At 43.7% G+C, this 27746-nt stretch overlaps 1 long non-coding RNA gene across 1 annotated transcript in view; it reads right to left on the bottom strand.

Moving 5' to 3' along the window:
• Positions 1-4485: 4485 nt before the first annotated feature.
• Positions 4486-27746, bottom strand: part of LOC126041331 (uncharacterized) — a 145371-nt gene continuing 122110 nt past the window's right edge. The window contains exons 3-4 of the long non-coding RNA XR_007506812.1: positions 7860-8000; positions 4486-5476 (exon numbers count right to left, since the gene is read on the bottom strand). This is a non-coding gene — a long non-coding RNA (uncharacterized LOC126041331). The remainder of the gene's footprint in view (positions 5477-7859; positions 8001-27746) is intronic.

Genomic DNA, 27746 nt, shown 5'->3' with positions numbered 1-27746 from the left:
TGATTTTAATCGTTAGTATTCTTAAAACCTTGAAAATCAATACAATTTGTAACAAAACAGAAAAGTTAAACAGAAAATATAATTGTTCCTTTTAAGACCTATTATGTTTTAATACCCATTGGCCATATTTGTTCCACAGGTCACGTATAAAAATAAATTTACTATATTTCTTGCATTTGATTAACAGAAAGAGCCTAATGATACGTGTCCAAATTCCCCGAACGGTTGTCTCTGTGCTAGTGTCTATATGGGCTTTCTTGCATAAACTGAAAACCATCTGTCATAAACATATAATCGCTTTTAAATCCACCACACCCATTCCTCCTGCTCCCCAAAAAGGATGCATGTCAAGTATGGTCTGCTCCTGAAATATTCCTTGCAAGTTGCTAAGTGGATATAAAAGAACACAGACCTAAAATAATCTGCAAATAAGTGTAACACAAGCCCTGAAAAATGCTTTTGGATCTGGCAAGAGGGGGGAGAAACGCATCCGTCGCCCGAGCCAACGCCAAGGCCGAATCTGGGCGAACCGTGCGGGACGACAGCGTTTGTCACTGGTTTATTTTGTAAATGTGAAAGATTATTACAAATCTTATTTAAATCAAGTTTCCTTTTGAATGTTTTCTTATAATTGAACAAGTGTTGAGCTGCACCGGGCTGTCACAGCTGTTACAATACATGAACCACACTTACAGTAACAGCTTTCGTTCCACATTTTTGTGGAGTAGTTTCCATAGCGCTGTGATCAGCGTTTGCATATTTTTATACCACTTGCATATTGAAAATAAACTCTGATGTTTAGCTTGCTTTCTCCAAGTGCATCTGGTACTTAAATTTCCTGAAAAACAAGCAGGCAACTATGATTTAAGAGCAAACAGTCAGGGTGCGACACCTTGTTTTACTTTATAAAAAGTTATTTTTAGCCTTCCTTTCCCTTAAAAGTGTAACTTAATAGTATTTGGGATGAGAGGGCTTGGAAATAGGCATTTATCTTAATTGTCATCCCCGAATCAAACGTTAGGGCAAACTTTTCCAGTCACAACAACATACAATAGAATCAGATACTCTGCACGTAGCAATACGCTTTGCGTAATTACCTGTGCCTCAATTAAACCTTTTGACCGGACCAGGAGTGCGGCGCTCAGCAGTTGGAATGGAAGGGCAGCGCCGGTGCCAGGCACCTGCTCCCCAGCTGGCCCCGGGGGGCTGCGGCAGCGCCCGGGGAGGGGACCCCGGCCCCGGCCCCCGCCGGGCTCTTGGCCCGCGGGCATCCCTCAGCGGTGGCGGGGCAACGAGGTGCAACCTAAGCAGCGGCTGGGCAGAGCACGGGCCCTGCTGCGAAGTTTACCCGTGCTCGAAGAGTCGCTTCGTTATCAGAAAAATAAACAAACACCGGTTTACAAACTTCTGATTTAGAAGAAGTGCGGTTAGTGCGAGCTCTTCTTTCGGAAGCCAAGCAACGTCAGGACAGGGGTGGCTGTGCCTTGCTGCCTTCCCCTCCGAGCCCCTCCGAGGCGGCTCTGAATTGCCTGCAAGGGTTTATCGTGCAAAACCGCCCAACGCCCGCTGCCGAACCCTGCTTCCCCACGGCGCCGCTTTTCCCTGCTAAATGCCTTCCGAATTAGCAGATTGAAAATTAGCAAAATGCAGCACTGCTTTTCACTTTAAATTTTAATAAGAAACAGAGACATCTTCTCTCTCTCTCTTTCTTCTGCTGTTCCTCCCTCTCCTCTAAGAACAGAAGGCTGCTGGTGAAAGGAATGAAAATCTGGAAAGAATTTGGGGTGGACTGGCCAACCCCCTTTCATTTCCTTCAGATGTTTACAATCTAGCACCTTTCTGAAGACAAAGATGGGAAAAAAGCTATTTTTTCTTTTGACTGAAGGGTGAGACAGGGGGGTATTAAAAACTGATCAATGTAATTTTTTTCACAGAAGTATTTGCACATCTGTGAAATAATGTAATTTATGAAAAAAATCTTTTTATATGACATTCATGATTATAGTCTGATCTGGAGAATTATTCAAATATAAAATTAAATACTCAAAAACTAGCTGTGCTGTGGATGACTGAGCTTTTACCAGCTGTGCATCACACTTCTATAATTCTATTAAAAGTATATAAGTGAGGCTTTCCAAGTATGTCTGAGTCTCTTTTAAAAGGAATGTTACATTTCTAAATGGCTTTATGATCAGTTGCTTTTTGTTTTTTTCTTGATTATCATCCCAGTTGTTGGATATGTTTTATCTGACTGTACAAAAAAAAAAAAAAGGAAGAAAAAGAAGAGGAATGCATACCCATGGAAAGCGCTCTATAAATTATATTGTATTTTATTATCACAGGGCTTAAGGAAAAATTGGCTCTTAAGAAAGGTTAAAAACCTTTAAAGTGAATTCTTCTGTTTGGTTAAAAGTACTTTTGCTTTAATATGATCCATCTGCAATCTGTACCTGGCCTACCCCCCGGGCCCAGGGCGGGCAGAGCTCCAGGGAACGGCGTGATGCCCGGGGGACCAGGGCACGGGGCAGCTTCTGCTGCCCAAAGAGAACAAGTTTGGGTCGCCTGTAACGCCGTCTCTGTCCTAACTTCCCTCCCAGCCAGACACCACGCTTGCTCTCGATTCGGACAGCGATTCCTGGATTTTTGAACAATTAATCGGGCGGAAGACGAGTGGCCGCATGCGCTCCCAGGTGTTATTTCACACCCCCGGCGTCACTCCCCGGAGCGGGATCCAGCGCAGAAGGCGCCAGGCGAAGGCAGCCCACTCGGCTCAGCTGCAGCGGACAGGGCTGCGCTGCCAGACTGGCTCCTTCTCGCAGGCACAGCCTCCGAAGAAAAGTTCAATCCTATTTTCTAAGCTTCAGTGTAACGCTCCGTATGGATCCTCCGCGGCTTTGTTATTATCTACAGGTTAGAGAGAGTATAATCTTGAAATTGGGTGTTCCTTCCCACGCCACAAGCCAATATTTTGCCTAAAAGGGAAAATACAATCCTAAACCCCACCTAAATGCCATGGTATAAACTAGCCATTAAAAGAAAAGCACCAACAAAAGGCCACATTAGTAAAAGACAGGGGCTGCAGTTACAGTTTAGCGAAGAGAGAGGCAAAATAAGGGATAAGATATTGTTTCTGCTGCCTAAGACAGACGGACTTTAATAACACTTAACAGAATGATGCACATTAACGATCTCAGAAAGCACTTCTTATGCCTCATCCATCATGCGGAGGAGAAAATGAAGCCTTCGACAGCATTAGGAATTATTCTAGATCTTGTCAGTAATTCGCAGCTTCTCGGTAGTATCGTAACACAAATTTGTGTGTATGAGACACTGACCATTAATCTAAGGGCTTTTTTTCCCTCGCCGCAGCGTGCTGAGAATGTATCAATTGTTTCATGGAGAAATTTCACAGATGAAACCTTACTAAATAAAACGGGGCAGAGGAAAGAGATATAGACAGAAACATAAACAACTGGAACTCGGAGACAAATTATTATCTTTAAAACAAAAACCACAATAAAATCTCCATATGTGTGTTTTTCTGAACAGGCAACAAGAAGCCCTCTTCACTGAAAACACGCAGAATATGCCGTGATTACAAAGTTATGCTCATACCTACAAACATACTTATATCTAATTTTCGAGGGGGCTTTTTTCCCTCCCCTTTTTTTTTTTCTGGACTATAGGAAAAAAATCCTGATTTCTCCTCCCAAGAGAGTCATGTATTTTTACAAATAGTAGCAAAAGAAATTTCAATACAAAATGCCACGCAACTAAATAAACAATAGCTTTTGGCAACCTCTTCCTTAAGTCGCAATCTGCTGTTAATCGCATGATAGCTATTTCCACTGGAATCTGTACTACAAAGCATAAAGGTCCATAAATATTTGTACAGCAAACTCCTCAGAAAAAAGCCTCTCTCTGAGTACACTCCAAATTCATTTCTATACATGCAATGTAAAGATGAAAGCTAATGAGTTATATGAAGTTTATGATAAATTAAAAGTGTTCTGCTTCCAACCCCATCCGCCAGCAGATGCGTGTTTACACAGATATGATCGACCGCTCCACAACAAAACACTTGTCAGACAGAATGAGGCGAATTCGCCTCTGCGTGTGGAGGAGCTGAATTGTCTCAGGGACAGAAAAAAAAAAAAAAAAAAGATAGAATTTGATCAAATACTAATCAGGCAGCAATAATCAGCCTTGCAATATCCTAAAACATACACTATTTTATCTCCATTGAAATAATGACATATATCCAAAAAGTCCTCAAAGAAACTTGGGTTTGGGTAATATATTGTGATTGCAGCAGATATGCGGGATTAAAATCAGTCTTGATCTTCAAACAGAATAAGAATGTATAGTTCTGTTTACTGCACATACATTTGTATATAAAAGATATGACAAATATTTTAGGTTATTTAGAAATCCGCATTTCTTTATTTTGAATTTTTACAGACCGAGTACTGGGAAAGTGATTTGACAGTCATAGGTAATGGACGCAAATTACAGACTGAACTCATTAGAAATTATAAACACTCATATAGTCTGTTAAACCCCCTGACAAAACCTGAAAATTAGAAATCCAATAACCAAGCATCAATAGGGTCTTTAACGGCTGGACAGATGTTTAAACTGCACGATGCTTGTGTCAGGAGTGAGACGAAACAGTTGAAAATCAAGGTTTGCATTAAATAACAAGGCATTGATATCAGATCATTCGTATGAACTGTTTTAATCCGTCTTTTGCCATTAATTTACGTCCTCCTGTTATGGTACAATTTTGTTGTTCTTTCGTTTTGCATAGCATTAAAAAAATACAAAATAAGAAAATATGCAGATGAGACAGACTGTTCTCAGACAGGCAGTACAGCCACCCTCAGAACAGGACTGCTAGCCAGTGGGTATCTGCAAAAAAAGCTGGGGCTACCGTTTCAGAACAAAAATGTAGGTAACGCTTTCAAATAAAATATGGTCTGCAAGCTTTAATTTTTGGCTTGTTTAATTAAATCACAGGGGGAAATATTGCAAGAACGCTCACCTCACCAGCAGCAACTAAATAAATCCCAAGGAAGGGGCACTGGGATAGCAAAAGGAAAATTGTTTGCGTTCCTAATGTTCGGTCTGACCTGGAAAGGATAACAAAAGAATCTGGCATGAATATGTATTTTTATAGGGAGTGCTGCTGGTAAACATACCGAATAAAAGAGAGGGGATTATTTTAAAATACTTTCTCCTTAACTCTCAATATGTTTAATAGGATGGTATGAAAAACCATATATAAAGCAAAAGCATATTCGGCCCGTACAAAATTCTTCACAGAGCGGTAAAAAGGCAGCCGGATTTCAGCAAAAGAAAACAAACAAACACCAGAAATCCTGTAAAGCTCCAGCGTCTCCCCGCGAGCCTGCCTGCTCTCCAGCGCCGAGATAAAGACCCAATCTGCTCATCAAACACCTCCGGGCTCGGCCATCTAATAGGAACAAATTGGCAATGACTGCCCAAGCAAGTAACACAGGCCCACTGATTTGTAGATTGATACTGATGCCTAATGATCCCCTTGGGCAGATCAATAGCAACAATCCTCATCCCTGCCTTTCTTCTTTATTGGCACAGAGGAGCGAGGCGCGGGGCAGCCGTGCACACGCGTGCGCCATGCTTCAGCTGCACGGGGAGCACGCGGCGCAGGTGCCGGTGGGCGACGGCCGTGGCCCGACGCACCCGGACCGCCTCCGAAACGGTGGCCGAGACGACGCCGTCGCGTCGGTTTTGTCCCGAGAGGTACAACGCCACTCGTGCTTTCCCTTCACGTGGGTACTAACCGCGGCTCGGGGTGCGGCGTCCCTGCTCCCCCTGCACCCCTGCTGCCAGCAGCGCCGGCGGCCAGCGTGCACCTCGGGACGGGCCCGCGTCCGCGGAGAGGGAAAGCTCGGAAACGCAGATACCGAGATGAAAAAACCCCACATTGACGAGCTTGTATTTCTGAGAAGGGAAGGCAAGCGTGGCGTTTCGGTGGCAGGGGAACGAGGGAGGTGGTGACAGCGGGCATTGTTTCGGAAAGCAGGGCACGCAGGCGGGTGGGTTCATCCCACCCGTGGCTGTAATAGGGTTACGCTGCTCTCCTTCTCTTGAGGCTCTCGCCTTTTCCCTCCTCTCCTTTCAGTTGTCTTGTTGTCTCTTAGTGCACTAGAGTATGATCAATCAGGCAATTTCAGCGCAGGATTTTTATTCAGTTAACCGCGAGTCACTTTCATCCGCTTCCTCCAGCCCCACCCCTCGCAAGAATTAGGGATTCTCTATTTATTTATTAATCTAGTGAATACAGTTATCCCATTAGTATATCCATTTAAAGTCCCTGGTAATACCCAAGAAAAACTAATAGAGTTGCCTTGCTTTTTTCTTTTTCTCCCCCCCCCTACCCCCCCCGCCCAGTGAATTAATGTAAGTGATGTTCTGCAGACTTGCAAGCGGTCATATCCCCATCGGGGTGCTGGCTGGCCTCACCAGCAGCGCTGAACTTCTCTGGCAATTGTCCTCTCTCCCTAGAACAACTGCGTATAAACGTTAAGACTTTATCAGATGTCCCCAAATTATCAGGTTAGGCAAACACGGGGGGGTATGAAGTATTAATCTCGCCATTAATTTGTACGTGGTGTCACCTGCGATGTCTCCCCAGGCTGGCCCCTTTGTACACACGCCGGGGGTGCTGCCTAAAGCCCGAGCGAGGAGCGGAGCAGAGCGCGCAGGCACGATTTTTAAACCCCATTCAGGCTCGCAACCAGCCACCCGAGATCTGCTTTGTTCAGCAGTCACTCCAGTACTTTTATTCTTTATGGCTGTTTTATTAAAATGTGGATAAAGCAAAAGGCAAAGGATAAAATTAAATTTCATTGACTGTAAATTTCTAAAACATCCCTCCAATAAAGGATTTTTCCTTTAATATCAAAAGCGTCTTTCCCATCTTTTCGCCTGTCTCGGCGTATAGTTGCAAGAAGAGCGGGACCGCGTTAAAATCTCTGTAACTCGACCCCAGTATTTCCTAAATTACCGATTTTCTGAGTCCTGCGTGCTGCCTTTTTTCTTAAACACAAAAAGTTCTCCCGGGGCCGGGGGTGGGGGGATCCGCAGCACCGCCCGCTCCCCGGCGCTGACCATTTTAAAATTTAAATTTGGCACTAATGGTAAGTATAATCATCGCAATCATCATCAGCACCGCCGCAACGCAAAGATGCATCCTGTTAGCCTCTGACATCAATCAGCCGCGCGGGGAAAGAGGAAAAAAAAAAAAAAAAAAAAGGCAGGAGAGCCTCCCCGGCGCCCACCCACCCAACCCCCCCTCCCTCCGCGGCCCGCCGGCAGCAGCGCCCGCAGTTAATTCCCCGCGTTATTATGTCATCCCCGCGCTAATCCCGGCCCTCGCACCTCCGACACTTTCACATGCAAATCGGCCGGGGAAGGCGCGGGACTGCCCGCGCCCGCCTCGCGCGCAACACCCCCCCACACACACACACACACACCCCCCCACACACACACACCCCCACCCCCACCCACCCGCGGCCCCCCACGCGCGGCGCGGCGCGGCGCAGCGCGGGCCGGGCGAGCGCTCGGCGGGGAGGGGACGGCGGGAGCCGCACGTGTGACGGCGCAGCCCTGCCAGCTCATTTGCATATTCACATCAGCGCCGCTCCCAGCCGGCTTTAAGCGGCGGAGGAGCGAAGGTGTCCGCTCCTCCCGCCCACCGCCCCTCCCGCCCCGCGCCGGCGGGAACCCGAAAGAGAGGGAGCGGGAGACGGGGGGATTGGGGGGGGGGCACCGGGGAGCTGGGGATGGGGGGGGGGGGGGGCGCGCTGCCTTACCTCCGCGGCCGGCTCCCGCGCTCCGAGGAATTGCCCCTGGTTCCGCCAGAATTTTTTTGAGAGCCATCCTTCAGGGTTTTTAGTTCTCCCTTTCTCTCTCTTCCTCCTCCTCCTCCTCCTCCTCCTCTCCCCGTGTTGTGACTGGGTTTATGAAAAAAATAAAAAAAAAAAAAAGACAACTCCATGTTAAGCTAGCAGTCAGGGCATGGTGAAGTCTGGGGCTACAGGGGGAGGGAGGAGAGGAGGGGAGGGTCACAGCTTCGTGCCTTACAAAAGGGAACCAAAAGCCGGTATATTTTTTTGAATATCCTACACAAAACGCCGGCGCGCATATACACGGAACGCAGGCGTGCGCCGCCCGGCGCGCGTGCCGCTAATTAGATTTTCACCAAAAACCGTCAAGGTTCAGCCTATGACGCAAATAAACGCAATGGCATTCCGCGTTCATGTGCGAACTCCAGCCCCAACCTGCCCTCCGGTTCCTCGGTGCGCGCAGACGCCCGAGCGGGGCCAGGGTTTATGGAGCGTGCAGCTCTATTTGCAAGAGCCCCTACGATGGTGGAGTGGCCAGGTTCAGCCTTAACCACACGTTACCCACTCGGGCTATTTCGCCGCAACCCGGCCGGTACGCTCCGGGTGTCTTTTTTGCACAAATGAATCACACCGTTCCGTAGCTCCGGTGATAGGGGAGGAAAAAAACGTAATCGGAGTTGCGTACCCCCTTGCAAAAATGTCACAGAAGTAGCGTCCCCCTGGTTGGGGACTGGGTCTCCAGGAGCGCAGGCCTATTGTTCTAAAAAGACACGGCTTTTGTGAGCCGGTGTAGCACAGACAGGCTGCCAACAGACTGCGTGGGCTCCTCCGAGGGGGAAAATCCCTTGCGCCAAGCCCACCGGCGCCGTGTGCGTCGCAGCCACTTTTTAACAACCTTGCATTCAGTGTTTGCTGAAAATACGTGGCGCGTACATGTGGCGCTTTTTTACAAACGTGTCGTTACCGTGAATGATGAAGGGCTTCGTTGCTTCCCGGTACAAGGTCTCAGATCAGACTGCTGACTGATTGCTGAGTTCCACGCCTCAGAACGTGATTTTAGCGAGAGGATCAGGGGGAAAAAATGTACTGTATTAAACATTTTTTTGCATGCAGAATATTTAGGAAGGGTCAAATTTATTTTTGCAATTGCCAAAAGCAAATTTGCTCCTAAGCTGAGCCATCGCAAGTCGTGTTTCATCCCAGAGTACATTTTTATGGAGAAGTTATAAACCCCTGAAATATGCGTTGTCTATCAGAAATGCTGGGATGCTCTGTCAAACGTTAGAACAGCACGGACCGCGCTGCTCGGATGCCGGGGCGACACAAGCAAGCGCAGAAGCGGTGTTTGCGGGTGGGTTTGTACAGTAAATACGTGTGTATTTGGTAGCGGAGGGGCTGCGGCGGTGGCGAGGCAGACAATGGGAGCTGGAGGCGAGGAAGGAGGTAAAGGGGGGTCTGCCCACGCCCCCCCAGCCAGGTTGCGCAGGGAGCAGAGGAAAGCAGGTCACTCCTTATCAACTGGTTAAGCAAACGCCAAAACAAAGAGTGGTTCTTTATTTTGACGAGCTCTTGGCAGACACGCTTTCTTATAAAAAATAATTTCTCTGCCTTTGTTTCTCTTCTTCTCCTTCAAAGACAGTGGGAAGAGCGGTCTTTTGTATTCACGCCTGCTTTCCAAAGGAAGAAAGGTGATTTTTAAGAATCTGACCACCGCGCACGAGTTACTTGTCCTCCCCCCAAAACAGATTTTAAAAAAAAAAAGGAAAAAATCTTTGACGAGACTCAAAGGGTCCCTGAAATAAAGAAGAAAGAAAAAACATCCAAAACATTAGACACAGAAACATTATATTTCAATATTATCATATGAATTAAATGTAATCCTTGAAGCGACTAGTCCCAGGGGTCACATATTAGGCCATTTTTTTTCTTTTTTTTTTATTTAATAGAGGTCATCCAGGCTGAAAAGCAGAACCCAAATGAAAAGCATCTTCAATGTGGTTATAACATGAGCTGCACGAGGTCAGGCAGTGTCTTGTATGGCCTCATAAAAAATACATAACCAGACAGCCTAATAGTATTTCTTTGCATTCATTTTTGGATGGGAACTGGCGGGTGGGGGAGGGGGCTGATGGAGATAGGGACATATAAAAACCCCACATGTACATTTCCATAATGTGCAGCTTTTCATACATTTCAGTTAAGAAAAAATGAACATTCATTTTAAAAGGTACTTCAGTTAGCTTGCTTCAAAGGAACGATCCTAAATACAATTTCTGTGGCCCCTAAAAACAGAGGGAGGGTTTTAGCGTTGCCCATCTCATGCGCGCGCACACATGCGCGCGCACGCGTTTTATTTCGGACAGTCATGCTACGGTCATGCTTAATTGGGAGTGCAACCATGTTGGGCTTGCTTTCACTAAAAATTTCTAATGCACTTTGTTATTTGTCCATACACAAACACAGCCTGATTAATTTGAATTATTTCTCTTCTGAAAAGAAACACAGATGAACCCCCCCAGTAACGTGGTTTCTGCTTTAATTTGCTCTCGCAGGGGAGGGGTTTACCCACCACGCGGGATTTATGCAGGTTGCAAAGATATACTGGGTGGGAGAGAGGGCAAGAGAAAGGCAAGGCAGAAAGGGGCGGCGGGGGGGGGGGAGGGTGTAAATAAAAATAAACAGTGCTAAAAACGCTGGGCGATAAGAGAATCTCTAAATATCATCTCCCTCCCCCCTCTCCCCAAATATAGCCTGGAGACGGGTGACCCTGCTGGGGAGCGGAGCCGCAGAGGTGACCCGATGCTAACCAGCCTGTTAGAACTAATAAGGTGTGCTCCTAAGCCAGGGGCTGACACTGGGGCATTGTGGAAATAACTCTCCTTGTTATTGCCCATCCTCAGCTTGAAATTTACTGCTCCTTTGCATTATTAAAGAGACAGCTTGCGTGCACTATGGGGGAGAGGCGCTGGGCAGGAGAAATAACTGTGCACGCTTTTTTTAATGTTATGTTTGTGCTCTCTGTAGTCTTTACATTAAGATTCGGAGCATTAAAGCATGCTGGGTTAATAGGTTGTTATTTATTATTTGAACTGTTTTCAAAAATAAAATCTGGTTTAGAAAAATAAAAATTATTTTTTCCCCCATGGCAAGTGGTCAGAAAATAGGAAATGAGTGAAACATCTTGGAGAAGGTCAGACTGTGGCCAGTGGCAGGCCTTGTGGGACAAAACCCTTCCCCAAACATTTTCCAGTAGCACTGCTTCTCATTTACATCAGATGTTGAGCAGAGCTTAAAAAAAACCCCAGCGTGCTGGATAACAGGGATTACAAGATGGAAACAAAAAAGGACCCGCTGCAACGTGGGTCCATCCTCACAAGAGCAGTGTGAAAGGGTGTCAAACTACAGAGCTGTTTTGCATCTCTGGGTTCTCATTAGCTTTACAAGTAGCTGTGGAGGAAGGCAAAACTCAAAGATAGATGTGGGTGGGAAAATCTAGCATTCGTCTCCGTCTCAGTTCCCACAAACTCACCTTCCAATTCCTCCAACAACCCACCCTCCTCCCACACGAGCTGACTTACAGAACAAAATCAGAATAACTGGTGCGGCTCCCCGGGAGCTGGCGTCCCTGCCGAGGGGCAGGCTGCGCAGGCGGCACAGCGAACCCAAGATGTACATTTGCACGTGACAGATCAAATTTTATAGAAAATGAGCTGGGCCGCTCTTTCAGATGATTTTACCATCTCTGAATCAGTTTTTATGGGCAGGCATTTCAAACTTGATTTTTGTAGGGGCTGGAGAATCCGTATCGCACACACTCAGGTCATGGGGCAGAGCCCTGCAGCCGCTGCTTCCAGGGGAGTACCTACAATAATTAAGGCTCAAGTATTATTAATTTTCTGCAGCAAAGCAGCTGACTGCACATTGGAGACATCACTGGGAGTGGTGATCAATGATAAATAAAATCCTCAAGGTAAATACAGAATACAATTTAGCAGTCCACAGTGGACTGGCAGAACCAAGGGCTGCTTCTGACGGGACTCAGCCAAGGGGGTTGGTTGGTTTCTTGGTGTTTTATTGTCAGGGATTCCATGAAATCGGCTACCGGAGGGATTTGAGAGAATTCTTCCTAGAACATGAGAGCCACAGCAATACTTTAGCTGTCCAAGCCAACTGGTTTTTCCTGCGCATTCAGAGACAACCCATTCTTCTAAAAGGTTAATGTGGTCAGCTGCTGGGAAGACCTAGGATGACAGCAGGAATCGATGCATAGTAATGTGATGAAATACAAGTAACTGCCAACATATACTGAAAGAATGGATTGCATCGGTCCTGCACATTTGGGGACCAAAGAGCAGCTCTGAAAGCAGGTATAATCTGAAATGAGAACAGAACACCTGGAGGGGACAAAGGGCCTCTGGGCATGCAGTGGAGATGGGTTGGGGCGCGGGAGATACGGCAGCTTCCTTGGCTCGTGCTCTCTGTGGTTTTCACAGGACACATGCCACGGAGCAGCCTGCACACCCCATGGCACCTCCGCCGGCAGCAGGACCCCAGGCTGAAGTATCTGCCTGCCAGCCCTGGGACACCGCTGCCGGCACTGCAGGAACCATGGCCGTGCTTGCTGTGCCACCTCCTCCTCCGGAGGCTGGGTGGCATGCCGTGGGTTGAAACGTCAGGGGGACCCGTGGGCAGAGATCAGCTGGATTCGCTGCTGTGACCCAAAGCTTTGAAAGGGGTACGTTGAGTGCTGCTTCTCACCGGCAGCATCAAAAAGCATCAAGTCACTCAAAGTGCTTCATGTGCACTTAGGACGATCATTCTGGAATCACTGCCCAAACAATGTCTGAATGTGTTTGTAACTTCTGTTTTAAACCACTCTATCCTGATCACAAAACTAGCAAGAGTGTGGAGCATCACTGTACAAAGTAGGTTTAAATACAGAATGTCGCCATACATTTGTGGTAACAAATTACAAACAAAATGCATTGCTTCAGAGCAAAGGGATAACTGCCAGTTAAGACAGGGAAATGAAATCCAGATTTTCGATAGTGCCAAATATAAACAAGAATTACAATTGATACCTGAACAAAGAGGCAAACCAGATGACTCGCTGACCCCTCCCAGTTATTCCCTTTCTGGCATTCTGATTTTGTGAATCATCAAAAGCAGCCAAACTAGTCCTATCAGCATCTGAACTTACAGATATTCATAACTCCTCTGTGCCCAAAGTATAAAGTTACTTTTATCAAAATGCTCTGTTATATGGCTGGACTTGCCTATGATGTATTTGACCATTTTTGCGTATACATATTTTTATACATATCCCTCCTGTAAGTAATAATAACAGCAACAAACGTGATGCTTCCTATTTTGGTTGGACTATCCGAACATTTCAGGGTAAAATCAAAGGTGTGGAGACTCAGAGGACTGCGTTAAGCAGCTCTTGTGCTCAGCCTTCAGGTGGTAAAGCTTAAGTAACTAGAGTATTAGAACCGTGACAACACTCTACTGGATTTAAAAATACAATTTTCAAAACTGATTGCCAAACTCTGATCTCAATAGCATGCCAATTTTTTTCAGCTCTACCAGCTGATCCCATAAAAAGTATTATTTCTCCTTATAAACCCAAGGAAAGTTAGGCATCCAGAGAAGAGCAGATTTTGAGGGTTTCTAATCCCCCGCAGCTCTCACAGTAACACTCAACATCCTCTTGAACTGACATCAAAAACACAATTATAAAAACAACAACCAAAATTATTTCTTATGTAACCGGATTGTATCAGTTCCCTATCTCCCACATAAAGCACAGCGGTGTTTGCCCTGCCTCGTGTTTCATTCTGCACCTCTTCTTTAAACTGTTTAAAGGATTCTCTTGCCATTTGGGATTTTCTGGATATCACATTTTATTCATCTAAAATTTGCTTCTCTGGCCTTTCTGGTACCTAACACACTTAAGAGTTGTTGGCTGTGAGGCTGTCTCGTCCTTAGAGCTTTTGTACTGGACAGACAGGAGGTGGAGAAGGTGCTGGTTGTCACCTGCCGTTGAATTCTGCTAGGGTTATGAGCACATGCAGAATAAGCACATTCTCATTTCTCAATATATAATTCCATGGATGTGCCCATCTGCAGATCACAATCAGCAAACAACCACACCAAAACATAAAGTAGTGAGCCCGTATGGTCTTCGTCTTCAACGGGCAGGCAGGCCCTGATGGACGAGATGGCAGCGTGAGAACCACAGTGAAGACCAGGAAGGGTTTGGGAGCTCCCAGGCTGACTTGTTCACCTCCAGGTACTGAGTGGCCCAAACAGAAGATGACACCCAGGTGAGGATGGAGGAGGGCGAAGGTTAACAATGTGCCGGGTAGGAAGCCGTGTTCCTCCACTCCCATGGAAATAAGGCCTTTCCGTAGAAACCAAGAGACCAATGCAAGGTGTTAAGATTAAATGAACAAAAGACTGAAGATCTGGCAAGGCTGAGAAAGGCAAAGGCTGGAGAGGAGCAACCCTCACCTGGGAAACAAGGGCAGGAGGAGAGCACAAGAAAAGCATGAAGCGGCGGCTGTGGTAACACAGCCTTCCAGTCTCGGCAGCTCCAATTTCCATACCTCAGAACCCCTGTACGTCCCTACCGCGGGGAGCTAACACGCCTGTAGCTGCTCTGCACCTTTATGGTGTTTCTGCTGTAACTCTCTTGTACTACCCTCTTCCTGTTCTCCAAACAACAAACGGCAACCAACAAACAGCTAAAACTTCTTAAAAAAAAAAGAAAATCCCATAACTAACATATCCATAACAAATATAAGGGTGCATTGTAAGGCATTCTTTTGGGAATCAGCATATTAGATTGTTTTGTACAGAACAGGACTTATCTGCTAAAGTTTCTAAGCAGTATCATTCTCAGTTATTAAAAAACAGCTCACAAAGCTTTTAGCATTCAAAACCTAATACCTAAATATATGAAGTCTCTGCATGTGTCCTATTAAAAGTTATGAAGAGGGTTTGGATTTTTGTTAGTTCTCCGTTTTTAGCGTAGAACTGTTACAGAAGACCAGCGTCCCCATGGTGAAGATGCTGGGCTTGGTCCAAGCTCTGGGCATGCCACCAGCTGCCTCCTGAGCTGCGGACGGTTGTTTAATACTTCTGTAGAGCGAGGACGGTAATTCACCTCTCCCATGGCTCATCTGTTGTAGCTATTTAAACTAAAACTCCACAAGATAGGGAGTGAAATTTTAGCTCCTCTCAACACAGTGAGTTTTGGCACACACTTCAATAAACAAAAATTGTAGATTAAACAAGTTCAGGTGTCTATATAGTGAAACACTGATCTTGCCTGTGGTCTCTCAATACTTTTAGAGTGCTAATAATAAGAATGTGGCAGCATATCCAAGACTACACTGCAGCCACAGAAATGTAAGGTCTTCATTTTCAATCATCTGAATGCTGCCAAAATCATCTATGCGGAAAAATACACACCAGCAGCATTCCAGTGGTCCAGATCTGATAATTGTGGAAATGCTACCTCCTCTTCACTTGCAACCAGAGGTACTCTATCATTGTAGAAAACAAAGAGGAGGAAAGTAGAGATCACAACTGGGATTTCAACCCCACAGAGAATTGAATTAGAAGTGAGAGCTGCAGAGAAGAGGAGTCCAAATGTAGCAGGCCTGGAGGAAAACTGGCACATAAGTCTGGAAGGTGAAAACAGGGAAAACGGGGTATTGAAGAATCTGCGCAACCTGGTTAGGGAGAATCATCTTGCTTAAAGGAGACTCCCACACAAGCAACTTCTGGCAGATCTGTGTAGAAGACGGAAGTCCTGGAGAAGATGCCAGGTTTCAGCCAAAGGACTCATGAGGAAGCCTACGGATCGTTAAATAAATAGCTGAATCACCACTGGTTACAACTGAGAGTGATATGGTGGAAGACATTTAATTTATCTCAGTGATGAGACTTGCTCCTTCTTAGGCCTTTTCAGGGAAGATTATTTCAGAGTCTAAAAGACTTTGTTGTTAGGGAAAAATGAATGATATTCAAATTTTTGCTAAAGATCATCCTGTAAATCTGAGCTGCCATAAGCAGGAAAATCTGGTTTCTGAACATTACAAAAAAAAAAAAAAAAAAAAAAGGAAACTCAAGCCCCATAAATGGTCAGTTGTATGCAGAAAAATGGGACCAATTTTTTTGTTGCTGTTGCTTAAAAACTTTAGAATCATATAGTCAATATTGCAGTTTAACAAGAGATGGAGTAAGTGTGCTCATCTTTCAAAACCACTTTAAGGTCTAAAATATTCTACATCATCTAGATATTAGTGTTATTCTTCCATTTTCATAAAGGATTTAGGTGTAGTTCTGCACTGTAAATGGTGCAGAGTAATTCTGACTGGACTTCCTTAGCAAGTTGGGGGCTACGTTAATAAAAATGAAGGCATGAACTTAAAACATACAAAGTTGTTACTCCCCAAATGACCTTAATTTGGAATAAGGACATCTTTATTTTATTTAGTTTAGTGGTTCTTAAAGTTAGGACCAAGAGACCGCTAGCCAGTAGTGGAATTTCTTTGAGTCACCTTGCATAACCACACAGAACTGACTCATTCCTAAATTTTACTGTTTAATGTAATTCTATAGACTACAGTTAAGGAGCCAGTGGTTTAGTTTACAGTATTTTGGAGAAGTTAAACTAACCCAGAAAAGCCAATTATTCCAGATGGAGTGATCCATCAGTAGAACTATACTGGTATAGGAGGTGTAACTTTCCTGTGTAAACAAGTCCTGAACAGCTCAAGTCCTCCTGAAGCTCAATGGCACTTGTGTTCATAAGTCACTTAGATGCTTTTGAAAACACATAGGTCCATTTTATTCTTGCAACTTCTGACATTGTTGAAAGATACAGAGAAATAAAACATTGTAAAAATAACTGGATGACTACTTTTGCGTCCGGGCTGCGTTTCAAACCACCCTACAGCTGGTCCCCTCCAGCTCTTTTGCTGCCGCTGAGCCTTGCGCTGCCACCCAGAAGCACCAGGCAAAGCAGGAGTGAACGGCTCTGTAGGAGGTGGCTTTAAAAAACCTGGAATAAGAAATAACTTTTGCTCAGAAGAGTGTCTCGTGGTGTTATGTCCCAAACCAAATATAACCACAATAAAAGTCAACCGAAAAACCCGTTGCTTCCAACTGAAACACCACCGGGGAGGGTAATGCCACCAGCCACAAACTGCTCCCATGTTTGTACTCATGTCAGTCAACAACCAGCAAGAATTGCACTATTCAGTATTTGGAGAATGAAACCATGCAATTCAGTCTACTTCCTTCTGTCTACAGCTTGCTTCCCCGCCTCCCTACGGCTGTCCAGTGACTTGAGATATATTATACAGGGAATAAACATAAAATCTCTCAAAGTGGAATCAAGAAGGGCATTTTAAGAACAGATAGTCAATTAAGCATTATCTGCAACTCTTGTGCTTACATCTTTAAACAAGAAAGCACAAAAAACATTCCCTTTAAACAGCAGCTTACTTGTATAGGTGCTAGCTGACAAGTCTCATGCACTACCAAATAGATGTTCTCACAAACTAGATGATTATTCCTGGAATTGTAAATACAGAAGGGTGTTGGCACCATGTCTTTAAAGAAAAATACAAAATATACACACAGCACATACATTCTACTGCATAGTTTATATTTAAGCTAGAAAGTCATGGCATATGGTGAAGCCAGTTTTTATACAAAGACATGGAAATGTATACAAAGAAAAATATTCTCAAAAATAACGCAAAGCTAGATACACTAAAAAAACTCCAATATGTCTAAAAAAGCTTAGTGTACAATTGCATTAAGTAATAATCTTGCAGACCATTTAAAACTCAACTACCCTTTCTAGACGATGGGAGGTAATAGCGTAACTTCTTCTGCAACATCCACTTCCATCACAGAGCTCAATCTTAGCAAGCTGCTTTTACCTTCTGAATAGACTGAAGTAACAAAAGAAAGTTGGCCTTATAAAAAAGATACTCTGTTTAAAAATGATTGTGTAAATAATTAATAAATACATGTATACAGTTCTTTAGACTTGATATCAAATAAGATTGTGCTTGTTTTCCATATCTTTGATTTTTTTAAATGCCCAGGCAGATGAAGAGCATGCCAGATAAGAATTGCCTATCAATGGCAAACGTTTTATGTTCATTCAATTGAAATAGAATTAGCACAGCTCAGCTGCACTTTGGTGAACTCCTGCTTCCATAAAACTGAGAACTGCAAATAGCTCAAATGGGGTTCCCGGCAATGCATCCCTCTTAACTGTTGACTGCAATGTCTAAATACAGCATCCGTGACTTTGATTTAGAAGTGGTGATCGTGGAGGAAGAACAACTCAACTGGCTCCAGCTAATTATAACCGTAAGTTTAAGAGATGTTTTTCTTTCAGAAGAATCAAAAACCTCAGTTGGTTTTCAGCAAAAATAAGAATTTTGCCAGGTAAGCTGAACTCATCTCTCACTCAGTTGATCATAAACCCTGTTTGCGATTATGACTCCACCACCACTACTGTCTTTACTCTCTGCAATGCCCCTGAGAAGGAATTATCCTAAATGTTGCCATTGCTGTACTTTATATGGTCAGCTAGAGCATCTCTGCAGGAGTCAAAAATGGCTGGACTCTCAAATAAGATTTTGAAATAAAATAATTTAATTATTTTAATTAGAATTATCCTCTTCACATTTTTCTACTTCTGCATTTCATTGTTAAATTCAGATTTTAAATTCTATATCTATCTTAGACATAATTAATCTGAATTGGTTTGATAGATACAATATTTACATTTTAAAATACTATATACCTGTTACTCAAGATTCAAAATACTCCTCCTCTCCACCCAGACTGTCCAAGATACTTCTCATACATATGTTTTAAGGGGCCAGGGAATACAAATGTTACAGCTCCCACTTCAGTGAATCTGGACAGAAACAATCCCGAGACTATAACTCAATTCATTCGTATGCTGTCCGGTCGAGGAACGCGCCTACCTCTGGCATCTCAGAAAGAACAAGTATAGCAAACGCACATAGCAACCATAGGTGTTATTTGGAAAGCAGCTGAAGACCAATTTGCTTTATTGTTTCTCTGTATGCATGGTTAAATTAGTAGCATATGTAAGCTGAAATGGTAAACCAAATCTGAGTTTTAGTATCTTTGACAAACATCTTCTCTAATTAATTTGTTGTGGAAAGCAGAAAATATTACCAAGAGCCAAACTTTGCTTCATATTTTAAAGAAAGGCTTGCCGTGACTTCATCAGAAGTAATGTAACATAGAAGTTTTTCATCGGCATTTATTTTTTCCATTTTGACAGCCTACAGAAAAGAAGCAAACTCCTGGGTATGCATTGTTTATTTTTTTCTAATGGTAATAACATACTGTAAGAGTCACTTCATTCTGAGACCTGCTAGTTATCACCTCTATTTCTTTTATTCTATTAAACAAACCCTGTGATTGAGCAGAAGGCTATTCACATCAGCCAAAAAGATTAACTAATTAACAGTTTCCTTTGCTAGTTTTATACCCTCCTTTTCTACTCTAAATTAGGGATAGGCCATTCGGAAAAGAAAAAAAGTTTTTATTGAAGGCACTGAAAGTAAAGGATATATGGTTTTAGCACCAAATAATTCACATCTGGAAATCTGAAGCCAGGGCTTCAGGAACTTTCACCTTATATTTAACCTGCTTATGCAGATCACAGTTCCAAAGTACGTGTACGTGGTATTTCCTAAAGCTACAAAAAGCATTGAAAACTGATCATAAGAAAGGATTTAGGAGGAAATCAACCAAAACCACAGAAGAAACATATTAAATGACCAAAAAGACAATTGGACAATGAAGAAAGGTGACAACTTCAGCTAAAAGGCGTCTCGGTTTATTAGCAATATAAAGTCAGCAATTGAAATAGAAAACCAAGACGACAAATGGAAACAAGGGCAATAGGTAACAAGTAAAATAAACTAAAAGCTGTGGGCAGCAGAACGTGGGTGAGGAAAAGCTAAAGATAGCAGAAAAATGGTTACAGGGTTGGGGATATACAGTTTTCAAAGTGTAATAGAAAACAGAAATCTTAGCCATCCTGTAAGACCACAACGAGATGAGGATGGTGAAGCGGAAAACATAAAGTAGAAAACACAGAAATCTTCACAGTTCTTATTTCAAAAGAGGGATTTTGACAAACTTACCGAAGAAGAACCATGAAGCACTTAGCAGTTTGGTAGTTAACAAGCTGAAGTGAAATTAAGCCATGATTTAGAGCAGGTTCGTTCTCCTAAGCCAACAGCCTCCCGGGACACCAGCACTGCTGACGTCCATCCTTAGCAGGTCTCTGGGCACGTCCAGAAACGAGACCTCATCTCCGTTTCTGCCAGCATTCAAAAGCAGATGCAAGTAACAGTATAGCGAGAAGTCGTTGGTAATAGTATTCAGGTTAAATTAGGAAAGCTAACATGGGATTCAGCTTATTTTAGCAACCGGGAGGGGTATGTGCATAGTGGTGCCAGTCAGTTGGTTGTGTGCAAAACAGATGTTCTCCAACACCGGCGGCTGGTGGAGGAGTTGGGAGGGTGTTGGAGGGTTAACCCAGGAGCGGCGGCTGGTGGAGGAGCAAAGGCGGGTGGAGGGAGAATTGGTCCCACGGTGGAAGAGCAGAGACCCTGCGGCTGCAGGACTGGTGCTGGACCCAGTGTTGGGCAACAGCTTAAGAATCCTGGAGTTAATAGTAATAATTGAAAAAACATCACTGATCATAAAGATGACACAGAAATGTGTCCTTTACCTTGGGAAAACAAAGCTGAAGTCAGACAACCTAAATGAGAAACTAAGGACATGTTTCTTACCACGAGGGTGATTAATATCTGGGAAATGTTAGGGAAGGAGGGGTTGATTCCCCATGTGATATTTTTAACCCCAAATTCAGTGCCTTTCTTGAGCAGAAGCCTCAGACAAACTCTAGTTTTGGACTAGAAAAATCAGTAATTGACAAAAACTCAATGGATAGAGAGGACGTAGAGCCCAAGACCCCTCTGGCCTTAAATTCCAGGGGAAGGGGGAAAGAAAAAAAAAAAGAAAGAAAAAGAACAACCCCAAAAATACCGTCAGCGCAGCCTCACCAAGTCAAAAACAACTGTTAAGCTGATAACACACTACCTTGCACTCAGGGTACTTCTTTTCCCTGCGCTTGCTTGGCAATAAAGTACCACTGGATAAAACTACAGGTTCTAGAGTGTTTACCTGCTTTCTGAAGGACAAAGTAAGACTTTTAAAATGTTTGTTTTGAAGCACTATTTACAGCGAGGATTTGGGCTGAAACTGCATCAGTACACTGAAGAGGGGATAAAAGGCCCAGCGGGGAAGAAAGCAATAAAAATATCATTGTAATATCCCTAACTCAATAATCGGCTCTCTCCATAAGGGATGGGGTTTAGGGAAAGGGAGCACAAAGCACGTTTCCCTAACGCGGGCGCAGGTTGCACGCCAAAACTCGTTAGAAAAATCAGGCAACACAACACGCACAGCTACCTCGCTGCAGGTTTTTCACCCTGCTCAGAAGACCCGGCTCAGCCCAGACATTATCCCTGCCCATCTCCCCACTGGCGCCCGCACAAGTTCCTCCCGGCGGGGCTGGCACCCCACAGCATCCCGCGGCCGTAGCGCCCAGCACCGTCCCCACCGAACCCCGTGCAGCGCCGCAGCATTGGCGGCCGCAGCACCACCAGCTCCTCGGCTGCCATGGGGGCTCGGGGTGGGACGGGCCAGTACCTTCAGCCGGTGAGCGCCTGCCACCAGGCAGCTTTTTCATCTCTTGCACCTCTAAAACGCCATGACTGAAAGCACAAAGATTTGAATTCATTTTCATCCTTATCAGCTATGTAAGAAACAGAAAAAAGAGAATAGCTTAGGAGCTTTGTGCTCACAGACATCTTACAGGTGGGGTAAGGACACAGACTATTAATGTATGCTGAAATATCTCTTTTTAAATGAGGAAAAAAAGGCGGGGGGCTTTAAAAACAGATTTTAGTGTCCCAATGAAAGCATGACAGCAACAATTTATAATTTTCTGCTGTCCAGTTCCCTCAATATTTCTCCCTCGCTGTGCATCCCTCCTCTCCCTCTCCCCCCACATCCATCCTCCATTTCCCGATAACTTCTCATCACGCTGGCTCAAGCCTCATATGAAATGGTGGTTGCGGAGGGAAGAGAGGAAGAAAGGGAGGAAGAAAGGCGCTATGATTGGGAGGGCAGGGGAAAGAGAAAGATTGAGAGAGACAGAGAGAATGTCAAAGCTCAAGTCTGGCATTTGCCTATTTAAATTCAATCATGCAGCCCTCGCAGAGCTGGAAATGGATGGCCTGCGTTATGAATTTCTGATCAGACGGCTGATAGGTTATGAGCGGGGACGTAATCCCATTGAGAAAGCCTTTTTTCCCAAGCAAGGGCAAGCAATAACTGCCCTTCAGAGATGGCTCTTTGCTTTGCCCTTTTTATAATTTTTTCCTTTTCTTAAAAAAAAAAAAAAAAGTCCAAATAAGCATTTTTATGATGATAAATGTGTAATAATGATTCATTCTGCCTGCATCTGAAATGGGATATGCCTTTGCAAAGCAGACATGCGCTCAAAATAAACTGCCATATTTTTTCTTTTTTAAACCTAATTAGAATTCTCTCCTTCTCTCAGCTCATTTTGTACCAACACTAGTGATCTAAAAAGAAAGTGAAAGGAATGAACACATGCATTGAGACCGGTATTTTTAATACCCTGCAGGGTTTTTAACGTTTTATAGTTTGCCTTTTTTAACATGATGTGTTTACATAAAAGGATACAAAAAAAAATTTTCTTCAAATGGCAAGAGCTACTGGCATACAGTAGGGGCAAGCCAGAAATTATTTTAAAAGCTGATGTTTTCTTACTTCTGCCCATGTGACATCATTCAGTCTTGCTTCATGTTATAGTGAATTAATCAAAATAGCTGAGGACACTGCAAGATTTACAGCAGCCAGATTCACCAGTGAGGGAAAGCGCATGCAGCAGCATGTTCGTCGTGTATGCCAGCACTGGGGCCTCGAAGAGCACTTTTGTAGTCTTAAAAAGCAGAAAACAGGGAGCTTGCTCTTTAAAGTTCAGGATATATGTGCTGAAACAACACCCGTCCCAGTTTGCAAGGACTGGAGACGGTCACAAGGGAGAAGGACATCATCCCAGAACTGCATTAACAGGGAAGACGCCTGACGTGACTGAAGCTTCTGTAAATAATCAAAAGGGAAAAAATAATGTCTGTAGGCATGGGGGGGAGGGAGAGAAAAGCAGAGAAGCATCTCGGTGTTGGTGCTAAGCAGGAACTTGCTCTTGGAGCTGCACCTCTAACATATTTGAAACAGCAAGGAACATCAGTGAGATACTTTGCATACACGAGTACTTTGGAAAAGAAAATATTGGAGACCATGGCTGTCCTCACCAGCAGGTATCATTCATGTAATGGAAACCTAACACTGGGGGAACCCAATTACCAATGTGCGCATATTGTTTAATTGCAACAGAAGCCCAGGAAAGATTTAAAACATGAAAGCTAAGTCCTTGTCGCATCATTTCAGCTCAGCAACTTCTATAAGCTGACTTAGGTTTGCCAGTAGGCTTTCGCTCCCTCCACTCTCCTGTCGCTGGTGCCCAAGCAATGCCCATCCTTGTCCATGAAGAACTCATAGCCACTACATTCAAATGCTCCAGGATCTGAGCAGGGGAAGCCTTTGTGTTTCTCACCAGAGAGCCGTCAGCTCGATGTCTGTGCTCAGCAAACAGCTAGAAACCTCCTAAAACCAGGATCAGAGGTGTGCTAGTGAAATGGCTGGCTGGGAAAACACCACCTCCTACCCGTGGGGGAAGCTGATCCATGAGAGCAGCAACCACCTTCTGCGTGCAGCTCATAGCTCATCTTTCTGCAGCTGCACCTCTTCATTTCTAGACACACGTTTCAGTGCCAGCAGTATTTTCAAAAAAGATGGTAAAAACATGAGTTACTATTACACCTCTTTTGATACAAGCGATTTGCTGTAATTTGATGACTCCATGGTGTCCTACATGAATCCATACGAGAAAGAAAGTCCAGTTAGGTGAGAAGATGGCAAAATCCCACGGTTACAAATTACACTTCCACGGAGGGCACTGTGTCCTTAGGCAAATTGTGACTGCAGAAATGCTGTGCACAACCTTCCCGTTCAGTTCCCGTTTCATTCATATTTTTCCCTGCTAATGTACTCACATATCAACAAATCACCTTAAGTAAGCAAAGAGATTTTTTAATTGCCACGTTGTTCCCAAATGAGAGCTTCAGGGCTGATGGCAGTCAGGCTGAAGCATTTTCAGGCAGGTCTGGGGGAGGCTGATGCACAGTTACCACTGACAGAAAACCCAACGCATGGCAGGAAGAACATGAGACAAATAGGATGCCACGTTACTGCATTTCCTCTTTGATTTAAGCTGAAGGTGGCTCTTACCGTAAAACAAAATGTGCCACCTATTGGTTTGTATGGTGCCACGGGTGCCTTGGAAATAGAGATGGAAACTGAAACCTGGGCTGCAATGTCTATATGGCATTTCTACAAGTTCTTCTAGGTTTGTTGGATTCATTCCCAGATGTGGCTTTTGCGTTTTTAAAGTTGTAATATGCCGGAATACCTCGAGACAAGTGAGCACCTAAGGCTATCAGTGCCTTAAAGGAGATTGTAGTTTGCAACTGGGGCTCTGTGAAATTCAAGCCCTCAGTTTGTGAAAAGCATGATATGAAAGAGGGTCCCCTGTGAGCATTAATTTAGCAACCACCTCCCATCAGTCAGGAGCTGAAGCCAACTTTATTCTTATAAATGCAACTACTTCAGAATAGCAAGACTACCAAAAAAAGTACAGACTTTTCATATTTTTCCTCATTTTGCTCAAATCGTGGATCATCAGCTAAAAAATGGAGCATTGCAGGGAGCCTCTCGGATGCGCTCGACCAAAGCACCACGTCCTCCCTGTGGTCCTGCTGCACCCCACGTAACACCGCATCTCGCTGTACTGCCCTGGCGGCAGCCTGCAAGGGACAGCACGGACCCACACGGGAGAGGCTACGACATCTCCTTACACAACAGCCTTTTTTTTTTCCTCTTTTAACATACGAAATTGTGTTAAATTGCCAAAGCTATATGCATGAAGGGAAACCTGAAAAAAAGATATCAAGTGATTTTCTACCCATCTGACAACGTCCTAACTGCAGACTTTTCTGAAATTTCGCATACACAAAATGAGTGTCCCATGAAACCCCTGCACTGCAAACGGGTGTTTTTCCTGAGGAACACAAAAAGCTGATGAACCAAGTGGTATCCTACTCTCACACGCTCCAAACGGTTAATTTTGTTCAGTATGCTCACACTGAAATGGGCAAGAAACCTCACAGCTGATAATTATGAAATAACGTGGCCACAGGGGAGTTCCCTCCCCATTACCATTGGTTAGGGATTGTCTTATGTCCTGGAGCAGTAGAATTTTGATTATTTAATTGAAATTATATATATTAGCATGGATGTTCTTGTTAGCCATAAAATAAAATATCTAATATTTTCAATCTTGTTGCATCAACATCTTGTGGCAATGAATTCCAAGGGCTAAAAGCACATTATGTGAAAACATCATTGTTTAAATTTGCCACCTTGCAGTGTCACTGCTTGGATTCTTGCATTAGGAAAAAAGAAAATAAAAAGGAAGGGGTGGGAACAAATAACTGCGTATTTGCCTTCTTTATCCTTTTTTATGTCACATGCAGAATGAAAAATTTGCTTTAACTGAGGTAGAAAAGTATTGTCAATTATCCAGCATATCACATAATTTCTTTTCAGTTAAAGTTTATAAAAAACTCCATCTTCCATTACCAGATCTTAAACCCAAGTGTTGATATTCTCTTTTAGTTCACAGGACTGACCAGTTCCCAATGACCAAGTAAAATTCCAGAAAGATTTTGGGTTTTATTATCTGTGTTCTAATCAAATACAGGAGTTCCTAAGCTGGTGATTACAACTGCTGTCACTTGTATTTGCAATATCTGCTTTTCATATTTATTTGGTAAATCAAAAATAGAGGTTAGCTAAAGAAGCAAACCTCCAATAACAAAGCATCTTCTTGCAAAAAGCTTTTAGTGGTTTCTTTAACTTATCATTAAATTTAAACTCATTTTTCCTAGTTTTCACTTCTGCAGTTAATAACTTTTATATAGCAATCCTATAATTACATTAACAAAAAAGTAAATTTCCCCCATTTCTCACAGCATTACTAGTATTACAGCATTAATGGTATATTAACCAGTAAAACCGCAAATTAAGTCAACTCATCTTCCACTGATAGGGCATGAATTTGTAATTTAGGCGGGTTTGAAGTTTTCAGTGGTTTTTTAACTATTATCAAGCTTCTGCTTTTCCCAGTGTAACAGTAAAACCCACACAGGAGTCATTTTCACATTCTAATCACCATACAGCACTTTTTATTTGTTTCCTGAAATACAGCAAACATGGGAAGTGGGTTCCAGCAGAGAGCAAACCAAGACGTTCAGCTCTGGACATCAGGACACATCAGGGACAGGTGGCGACACACCAAGAGACAGTCAATGACCAGAGCCAGTGGAGCACATAGGCTTCTCCAGAAAAGATTTCCAATAAGTGTTTTTGTCCAAGATTGTCCTTCTTAGCCAGTGCACACTCTCAACATTTCGGTCACATCCATCATATGTTATCTTCAAGCTCACATGCTGAGGAAGACATCACTGGAAGCACCACCTCCACCAGCAAGGTCAGTCCCAGGCAAACAAGTCAAAGCTATTAGTGCAGAAGAGCATCTATGCACACACCACAACACAGACACAGATACAAAATTAAGTCAATAAACTGCTAACGAAGGTGCAGGGGAAGCATTCGTGAGCATCTGCCTTGGGTCCAGTGCCCCTTGATTCGGCACCCACAGCTGCAGCCCTCGCATCCCTCGCATCCCAAAGTGCGGTGGGATCCTTGCCCAACCTTCAGTGCTTCTGAGCCAAGGAGGAGAGGAACAACACAAATTCAGGTTAAAATGAATGGAATTTCAATAATAACTTTAACAGTCAAGAACATATCTCTGGAATGTTAGATTTATGCAGTGGGAAGGAACCATCAAAATGTTCCATTTCAGAAATATAAAGGCTTACTGAGCTAGTGAAGCACAACAGAAACACTCAGTGATAAAGGACATCACAGCCCTTTATAAACTGAACCGGTGGTTTCCCAAATTTAATATGCATGAACAGTGCATGTGAGTCCTCTTAAATCCAAGTACCAAACCCTGCCTGTTTAATAAATCTCACCAGTACTCCACTATTAGACAGGGGATTAAAACTAATCTATCAATCCCAAAACCAAGCACAGAGTGGATTAAAATGCAAAACACATGAGAGTATGAAGATGCTTAATGCTAAATAACAAACATTTCAATCACAGAAATCATTTTTATCTTCTTGTTTATGCTAAGTAGATACTATTAGGCTTAATATCTGTATTAACACAAGTGGGGGAAGAAACAGTTTTAAGGAGACCTAAATACTTGAATGCTACTGTATGGCTTGCAAGCAGAAGCTCTCTTGTTGAAAGTGAGTACACCATGGCGTTTAAAATAATTGTTTACTCTCTGAGGCCAGCTCAATGGTGCTTGACCTTTTTGTATTTTTTTAACCCAAAGCAATGCACCCACAGGGTCTTGAGAAAGACAGAACTTAAACCTGTTATTTGCATAGTAATATCTGAATATCACATTACCCCCAAGTC

The sequence above is a fragment of the Accipiter gentilis genome, chromosome 7 (assembly GCF_929443795.1).
Source record: "Accipiter gentilis chromosome 7, bAccGen1.1, whole genome shotgun sequence".
In the NCBI taxonomy this organism is placed as follows: domain Eukaryota; kingdom Metazoa; phylum Chordata; class Aves; order Accipitriformes; family Accipitridae; genus Astur; species Astur gentilis.
This window is presented reverse-complemented; position numbering and strand designations above follow the sequence as displayed.